The sequence below is a fragment of the Alexandromys fortis genome, unplaced genomic scaffold, assembly GCF_014885135.2.
Source record: "Alexandromys fortis isolate MF-2015 unplaced genomic scaffold, M_Fortis_MF-2015_v1.1 scaffold_47, whole genome shotgun sequence".
Taxonomy (NCBI): Eukaryota; Metazoa; Chordata; class Mammalia; order Rodentia; family Cricetidae; genus Alexandromys; species Alexandromys fortis.
In genome coordinates this window covers 10,113,452-10,122,037 of record NW_026067957.1, presented here as the reverse complement: position 1 = coordinate 10,122,037, position 8,586 = coordinate 10,113,452, and the positions used below count along the sequence as shown (strand labels likewise).

General features: G+C 35.0%; 1 long non-coding RNA gene across 1 annotated transcript in view; it reads left to right on the top strand.

The window, feature by feature from the left end:
* Positions 1-8,399: 8,399 nt before the first annotated feature.
* LOC126507699 (uncharacterized) overlaps positions 8,400-8,586 on the top strand; it is a 26,788-nt gene continuing 26,601 nt past the window's right edge. Inside the window, exon 1 of the long non-coding RNA XR_007593615.1 lies at positions 8,400-8,419. This is a non-coding gene — a long non-coding RNA (uncharacterized lncRNA). The remainder of the gene's footprint in view (positions 8,420-8,586) is intronic.

The following is an 8,586-nucleotide window of genomic DNA, read 5'->3' as shown; positions in this document are numbered from 1 at the left end:
TTGGTAAAACAACTGCCACATTTCCAAAACATAGAATCAATGAAAATATTTATTTCCAATGGCAAGCAATGATGACTTTCTAAATAATTTGGTGTCAGGATTAACTTATATCAGTGCTACCAACAGACTGCCTTTTTGATGTTATTTTCTTGCTACTTCCAATCTCTTGAAAAATATGTTTTATAATTTAATGATTATTGAAATTTAAGGTCTTAAATTTAAGATGAAATACGTAGTTAAAATGCTAGTTCAATCTAATCAGTTTTATTAAATAGAAATAATTCTGTAGGCTTTAGAGAAAAATTGTAGTTAAGAACATTCATACATTAGAAAAGAAAACAAATTAAAGGTCAAGATAAAAAATCTAATAAAATGGCCAAGGAAAATTATATAGTTAGTAGGAATATTTTAAAACTAGAAATAATGGTTAATGCCAATGTAAAAGGAGTCCAATAATTTTAAGAGGTTTATAAGATTCTGCATTCTTCTTATCCCCACTACAAAGAACATTGCTAAATTATATGCCAAGCTTTTTCTTCTTGCTTTCTCTATTCCTTTACCAAAGCATCTTTTTAGAAATTAATTATAAATATTACTTTCAAGGCAATAGCACAATAGTAGTCCTACTCACTAAAGATGGCTTTGTTTTTTTAAGGAAATTCCCTTCAGTTCTTCAGCCACATAAATAAAAGGTGTGGGAAACAGACCAGCTAAAAGAAGGGTTCAAAATAATACTCAGCAAGGTACATGCAGAACCCATTACAATCTCCTAAAATGACAGAATATTTTTGCAGGTAGAACAGAAAGAGCCAAGTCCTGACTGTCCTGCCTCTTGACAGAGGAAATAAATCACCCTACACACTGGAGGATACCTCTCCAGACTGCATGCTGGGAACTTCATTACACAAGCTGTGCCACACATTACTATGCATATTGTTGCTGATTGGACACAGAAACACATCCACAACCCAATTCTGTGATTGTCTTATGGGGGAGATAGCCATTTTTTTTCCATAGACAAATTCAAGGCTGAAAAGGACAAAGGAAATGGAGCTGTATGCCCCAAAGACCTTGATCATTAGCCAAGCATGCTCTCAATTTGTTATTTTTCTAACTTCGCTTAACTGTTTCTCTTGATGCAGAAAGTATGATCACCGCACAATCTCATTTGATTTAAATATGATTGTGAAACAACAGTCCCCTTCTGCTACTGATCTCCACTTCGTTAAGAGGAGGGTATTTTCTCATAGAAGACTTTTCAGTTTCTTCTTTCTTTTAATTGGTAATCTTTTAGTTCATTCATAAATGACAAATTTTATTTACTTGTCTTTGGTGATATTCTACAAATATCTGATAAGGTTTAATCTAGTTTGGACCTAGTGAAATAATGAAATGAAAATGGCAAAGCAACACTTAGAATCTTCTGTCTGGAAGCATAGTGTCAGTTTTGAAGTGAACAACATAAAATTAATGAACCAAAGGAGATGAAATTAACAAACATAACTATTAGGAAGCTTCCTGTCCTTTGAGAACACTAATGTAGTTTTACATATAGAGGCTTCATGTTTAGTATTTTCAAGTGAAATATCATATAGTAAATGTTTTTATTTAATATTGCTCAGTGGAAACTGTGCAGAAAATAGCCTAGGTATTTTCAACCGAATTACTAACTCTAAAATGGTAAAGTGTTCAAAAGAGACTAAATTTTTTAAAAAAAATATCTTTAATTTTATACTTGAAGACCAGTCTTGTAATCGTCTAGTGAAAATTTTGCTGGTAAAAACTACCAAGTCATATTCACTGGTGAAGGACATGAGCATAGTGCACACACATATAGTGCACACACATATAGTGCACACACATGCAGTAACCCTGCTCTGAGGGGGGTGGAACAGGAAAACACTGATCACCACCATTAGTGCCTGTAAGACAACATTTGACTCTCACCAGACCCATTTAAAGCTACTTCTGACACACATTCCTCCCATCTATACTGTTATTTATTTAACGGTGTTGACTAAAAATATATATTCAATGGCAACAAATGAACTAAAGCATTGTTCTCAGGGAGCTACCTTCTGAAAGTCCTGACTAGGTAGATTCATTTTAACAAATAAATATTGTGAAGGAGGCTATAATACTAATACCCACCTGTGAATTCTTTCTTGATGGAAAAATTTTTTCCCCAAGTAACACCTTAATTTCTAAGTCATTCATTCAAGACTCCTTCTGTTTCAATTTTGATTTAGGTGATGATTCCCCCACCACCACCACTTTTCATTTTAAAATGGAACCTTGGAGAGAACTGAAATTCATCTGAAGTGCAGTGTTTAATACAAGGATAGAGAAGCAACATTGAGGCAGTTAGATTTTCACAGAAGAGCAATAAGAAGAAATCCATTAAAGGGCCTCTTATGACTTGGGACCCAAAGAAGAGTTAATAAAAATGTGTACTATTTGCTAAAACACTCAGATAATTAACATGTGCCATCAGTTACCAACCAACACATGCAATCTAGCAGAAACCATTTTATAAACAAAACTGAAAACCAGGAAGGAATCAGTATTTTCAGGAAATCGTTTATGCTTTTGATAACATCACATCAGTATGACAGTACATAAGACTTGAGTAGTAATAACCTAGAGAAGCTGTTACCGAATAGAGGATACAGTGTACCAAGACCAGCATTTGGCACTGGAAACAGATACATAGCACGAAGCTACAACGTGAATCTGGCAATTATACAGGATATTTAGGGATGGGAGATACTGAAGCTATAATTCAGGAAAGATGAAACAAGGACATACGTAAACTAGTGCCCATTGAATCAATATCGGTAATACCAAGAAAAACAATATTCACATGTACAGATCTTTATCAACAGAACCATGTCAAGCTCTCTGCATGCTCTTCTGCAACAGCATTTATAACAACTCTTTGAAATGTGTGATATCTTTATCCTCATTTTACAAATATGGAAGTAGCTAAATATTATATGACAGAATTGAAGTTTATACACAGTCACTTGCTTCTAATGCTTAGCTTTTAAATATCATCCTTTATGACCCTATAAAAAGACACAGCACAGGAATAGCTCATGTAGACAACTATAGTGTCACAGATAACTAACTAATAACTTGATGGGTATAAAAACTATCAGTAGAATCTAGGATTGTACTCAGCATGTGAGCATAAGCATGTTAACCTGTGGTTTTGTTTGCTTTGCTTTGGTTGTTTCCTTTTGTTTTTAGTGGGATAGGTGGGGAAAGAGTAATTCAGGGAACACCCAGGAAGTAACATGAAAAAGAGGTGATAGCAGAATCCATATGATATTGTGGGAAAAAACAATCACTTAAGCTGACAATACTCCCAATAAGATCCATTAAAATAGTATCAGGCATGAGAAAGCTGCACTTGAATTCTTGGTAAGGTCTAATATTTATTTTTTTGACCACAGATAAGTGCGGGCCACAGTCATTATCAACAAGTTTCTCATTACAGCATATTACAGAAATATTACAGAAAGTCACAGATCATTCAAGAAAAACAAATCTGGACGCAGTACAGATATTAATATTTTGTGGAGAGTCTGTACCCAAAAGATTTATCTACAACATAACCCCTACATCCAAGGCTTGGAGAACATTACAGAAGACTGGGTGGAGAGAGTGTGACAGCCAGAGGACCAAGAAGTCTGCCTGTGAAGCTGTACCTCCTAGAAATGACAAGGAAACTACATTCCTGATTTTATGTCGGCTTAAACAAAACCTGAAAAATAAAGAAATGAATAGACTTGATAATTTGGAAGGACAAATTTCATTGTATGTTCTCTGAGACAAAGAACTATAGACAAATAATGACTGTTGAGAAAGAGAAAACAATTTATCATCCAAAAGAAAGTGGTCAATCTGGAAGTCACAAACACAAAAGCCACACTATAGGGACTATGCACATTGTATGTGCATATTTATGTATATATATGTAATGATAATAATAATAAAGAGAATAATTACTCCATTTAAGAGTGAGTGAGGTAGGGGATATGAGAGAGATTGGAAAAAGGGGACATGGGAAGGCTTGGAAGGAAAAAAGGATAAGTGGTGAGTGATGTATTTATATTTTACTTTAATTAAAAATAAATAAAATACATATATTAAAAGTAAAAAAATACCCACAATCCTGTTTAATTGAGCAAATCGAGGTAGCAGCTGCACTGCGTATGAGAACTATCCAGCCTGACTTTTGATAATAGTCAAATTTGCCCCCACATTTTAATGTTGTATATATCAACTGTCTACCTAGGTAGGAAATTTAGTTTCTATAATTTGCCATGATAAGAAATGTTCTTCTATTTTGTTCTATGGAAAGAGGAATAGTAAGTTTTGTCTTTCATGTTCTCACCGAATTCACAGCATTCTTAAAAATGGCAATTATGCTCTAGCCCTTTGCTTACTTTAATTAATGTCTACTTTGAGAAAGAATGCCTGAAGCTTTACTCATGGGTAAAGAGCAAATGAGTCACAAACTACAAGTGATGGATCAGCCCGGGGACTAATCATTGTGTGTATCATGGTTATGTATAAGATAGATTTGTCCTCATATTTTTTAATGACGATCAAGTTCATTCCTTTAGCTTGATTAAAGTTAAGTTTCTTCAAATGCCATCTGAAAACTAGCTGAGAACAGAAATGAAAGACAGATACAGGAGCTGAGTTCGGTTTCAGGCTATTTGGGTGCTAATAAAATCTGACATTTCCAGTATGTCAGGTGATGTTTTAGATGCTTTGCTTACACTAATACCTCCATTTAGCTTATATTTTAAGCAAATACTGTTACTGTTTGCTACTTTAAACTATGGAAAAGGCAAGACACTGTCAGTGGTAGAGCCAAATTTTAAATGAGCTGCCATGAACACTAAATTCAACCATCATACTGCATCTTAGAACTAGTTCCACTGAATACCAGCAACACACTTATAAATATGACTCATCTACAAAAACCAATAAAATTCATCATAAAATATAAAAGTTAATTCTTGTTTGTTTTGTAAAGTAAGTTAAATTTTAGATAACCTATTTTGACCTTGTTCACCTCCCATCTCCAACTCTTTTCTAATTCAATCTCTTCCCCAAGAAATATGGGATTTTGACAGCTGAGTATATGATCATTGTTAATAGGATGTGGCACATAAATTTAAGAATTATATTACTTTGCAATTTCTATAATACAGATTTAGGAGTTTACTATCAAATACTTTCCATTAAGAAGTTTTAAATAAGTATTTTTTCTTAACTTTTTGATGTGGAAATTTAAAAAGTTAGAATGTCACTTGTTGCAATTCCTAAATCAATGGCTTTTATGGTGAAGTTAATGCATACTCTTCTTTACAGCTTTGGAAAATAATGATTTCTGATAAGCCAGGTGTTTACATTCTTCTTCCTAGACCTTTCTGCTTCGTGACAGCTTGACCTAACAGTAGATACCAGAAGAATGCTCTTTAGAGGTGCAGGTATCCGTTACATAATAAAACGCATCTGTTCTGCTGGGGACCAATGCCTGCTAGGCACCCTAAGCATCAGCCCAACATGGCTCCTTTGCCCAGGGAAGCATGTAGAGTAGCAGTTGATATAACTCAAAGATGGGCTCTCTTTTTTCTTCCTGAAAAAGGTGTTTTCTATGTCGTTTTTCTCCAGCAAAACACATTTCTTTCTTATTATTTCTGTCATTTTCTTGGACTTTCATCTATCTGGTATCTTCTTAACTCTGAGTATCTAAACATCAAAGAATTTCTCTCAAGATAAGAAAGAACAAAGTTGGTTCGAAAAACATATTTTCCATGAATCTCAATCTCTAATGTTTAGATGCTAATCACAAAGCCATTTGCCCTTATTTCCAGTGCCTATGTTTCATACAGCAAGCGATACCCGACATGCTTTCCAGTGAGTCAACAAATGTGCATCTCCCATAAGAGCTAGTAGAAAGCTATCCGCATCACTAATATGATCATGGTGGCGATGGTGATGATGGTAGGAGAGTGTTGCTCAGAACTTAATCCAGTATCTCCTTCATAAAGCACTCTACCACCTATATGTATACCTAGACCATCTAATTTCTGCTATTAATCCTACAGTGAATGATATTCTATACTCTTTATGTGGTTAAATCATCATCATTTTTGTGGTATAGTAACCATTGAAATGGGAGTCTGCTTTAATAGAGATATGAACATACATATCTTTCAAGAAGTAAAATTTTTCTATGGATAAATTTGTAAACATTCATTTTTCTCCAAGTGTTTTGCCTGGGGTTATAGTTTGTTTTGTGTTTCAACAGCACACTCTGGATTGAGTAGTAATTTGTTTCAGGTGTAAGGCACTGTAGGCTAGATGAAGTTTATGTGACACTGTATATGTGTTTAGACTATGCCACTGTCATTTTCTAACTGTGGTAGGCATGTCAAGTTGTTATGTGTCACTAAATAAATGTCAGATTTTACATTGTCTGTATGCGTCTCATGAGCAGATACACTTTTGAGAAGATAGTGAATGCTTTGGAAGTCATGAAAAATGTACAGTCTTACTGAGGTCCATGTTAGCATTTCACAGAAGAAACTACTTGTTTCATTTTAGAAATCTGGTAAATAGAATGGATTGGTATATTCAACAAAATAAAGCATCCTACAAACCATAACTGTAACATCCACTATCCACTTTGTTCCCAAAAACTGAACTGAAAATTTAATTTTCATTCAAACTATAATTCAATGCTTATCAAATAATTATTCCTTATTCTTTTTCAATTTTTTGAACAAGTGAAAAAAATGAATTGTCCTAGTTGTCGTTGCTGTAATAAAACAATGAACAAAGTCAAGTTGAAAAGTCTTAATTTCAGTTTATTCCTTACAGTTCACCATAGAGGGAACCATGAAGGAACTCAAGATAGGAACCTGGAAGCAGGAACTGAAGCAATAACATGAAGGAGTCCTTCTGACTGGATTGCATACCCTGACTTTCTCAGCCAGATTCCTGATATATCTTAGATCCAACCTTGTCTCGGGATGCCAACACCCACAGTGAGCTATGCCCTCCAACATAAATTAACATTTTAAATATTGCCTCATGACCACATCAGCTCTGTCAGAGGCCATTCCTCAGCTGAGGTTCTATCTTTCCAAATATGTCTAAATTAGTGCCAAATCGATAAAAACTAACCAGTACTAAAACTTGTTAATACATTCATTTATTGTTCTTAAATATAGAAAAAATCTCAAAAGAAAAGATGTCAGCTTTAGTCTTTTGTTATTTTTTTGTCAAAGGATTTATCTGACTGTGCTAATTCTAAGAAATTGCATGAAGAATTTCATAACACTTCCAAATTATCTCTCATTTTCTTACCAAATAAATGTTATTCATCTTTTTCCATTATTTTTCATTTTTATATTGTAATTAACAAATGTACATCAGAGTGAAGTCTATCTTTCAAAAAATTGAAAGTACTTATAATGATGTCTTACTCAGGTTGTCATAGACTTGATAGAATATATAAAATACCCATTTCCAAGCTAGCCAGTGGAGGCACAGGCCTTTAATTCCAGCACTCAGGAGGTAGAGGAAGGCAGATCTCTATGAGGCCAGACTGGTCCACAAAGTGAGTTTCAGGACAGCGAATACTGTTACACAGAGAAACCCCGTCTCAAAAAACAAAAAGAACAGAAAAAAAAAAAAAACATTTCCAATTCTTCTGAAGGCTTGAAGGCTGCAATCAATGAAATCAGAGTACCATTAAGATCTATACTTAATGAATACCACGTCCTCATTTACACAAGACAATTCCTTGGACCACAGACAACAGAAGGCATGCAGAACAAACACTGTCCATTTTGTTGTCCTATATGGGTTTGATTTTCATTCTGAAGAATTCCATCCTTTGTACTATTTTAACTTCTCTAAGTTCCACCTTCTAGCCCTGTCACATTGGCTGATAGGATATCAGTGTGGATGCTAGAGAAGCAAACACGCATTCTGTAATAGGCAGCAAGAGGAAATCACATTCCGTGGTTAAAAGCAGAGATGAACTCCCTTTACCCCAGCACCTCAGAATGTGACTGTCTTTGGAAATATTCCTTTAAATAGTAACTAAAATGAGGTCATTAGGGTAACCTTCCTCGACTACAGCTGGTATTGTTGCAAGAAAAGGGGAACAGAGCCCAGAGATTATATGAAACTGTAAGAAATAAAGGGTAATGTGGAAGGCAAGTGATGGAGGTGGGTCTTGTAATAATAAAGAAACTGCCTCGGCCCTCATAGGACAGAAAATTAGGTGGGTGGAGAAAACAGAAGAGAATTCTGGGAGAAAGCTTAGTGAGTGAGTCACCATGATTCTCCCGCTCCAGACAGACGCAGGTTAAGATCCTCTCTGGTAAGCCAGCTCGTGGGCTACACAGAATATTAGAAATGGGTTAGAACAATATGTAAGAGCTAGCCAATAAGAAACTGGACCTAGCCGGGCCAGGCAGTGTTTGAAAGAATACAGTTTCCGTGTAATTATTTCTGGGTATAAACTAGCCATGCGGGCGGCCGGGTGCC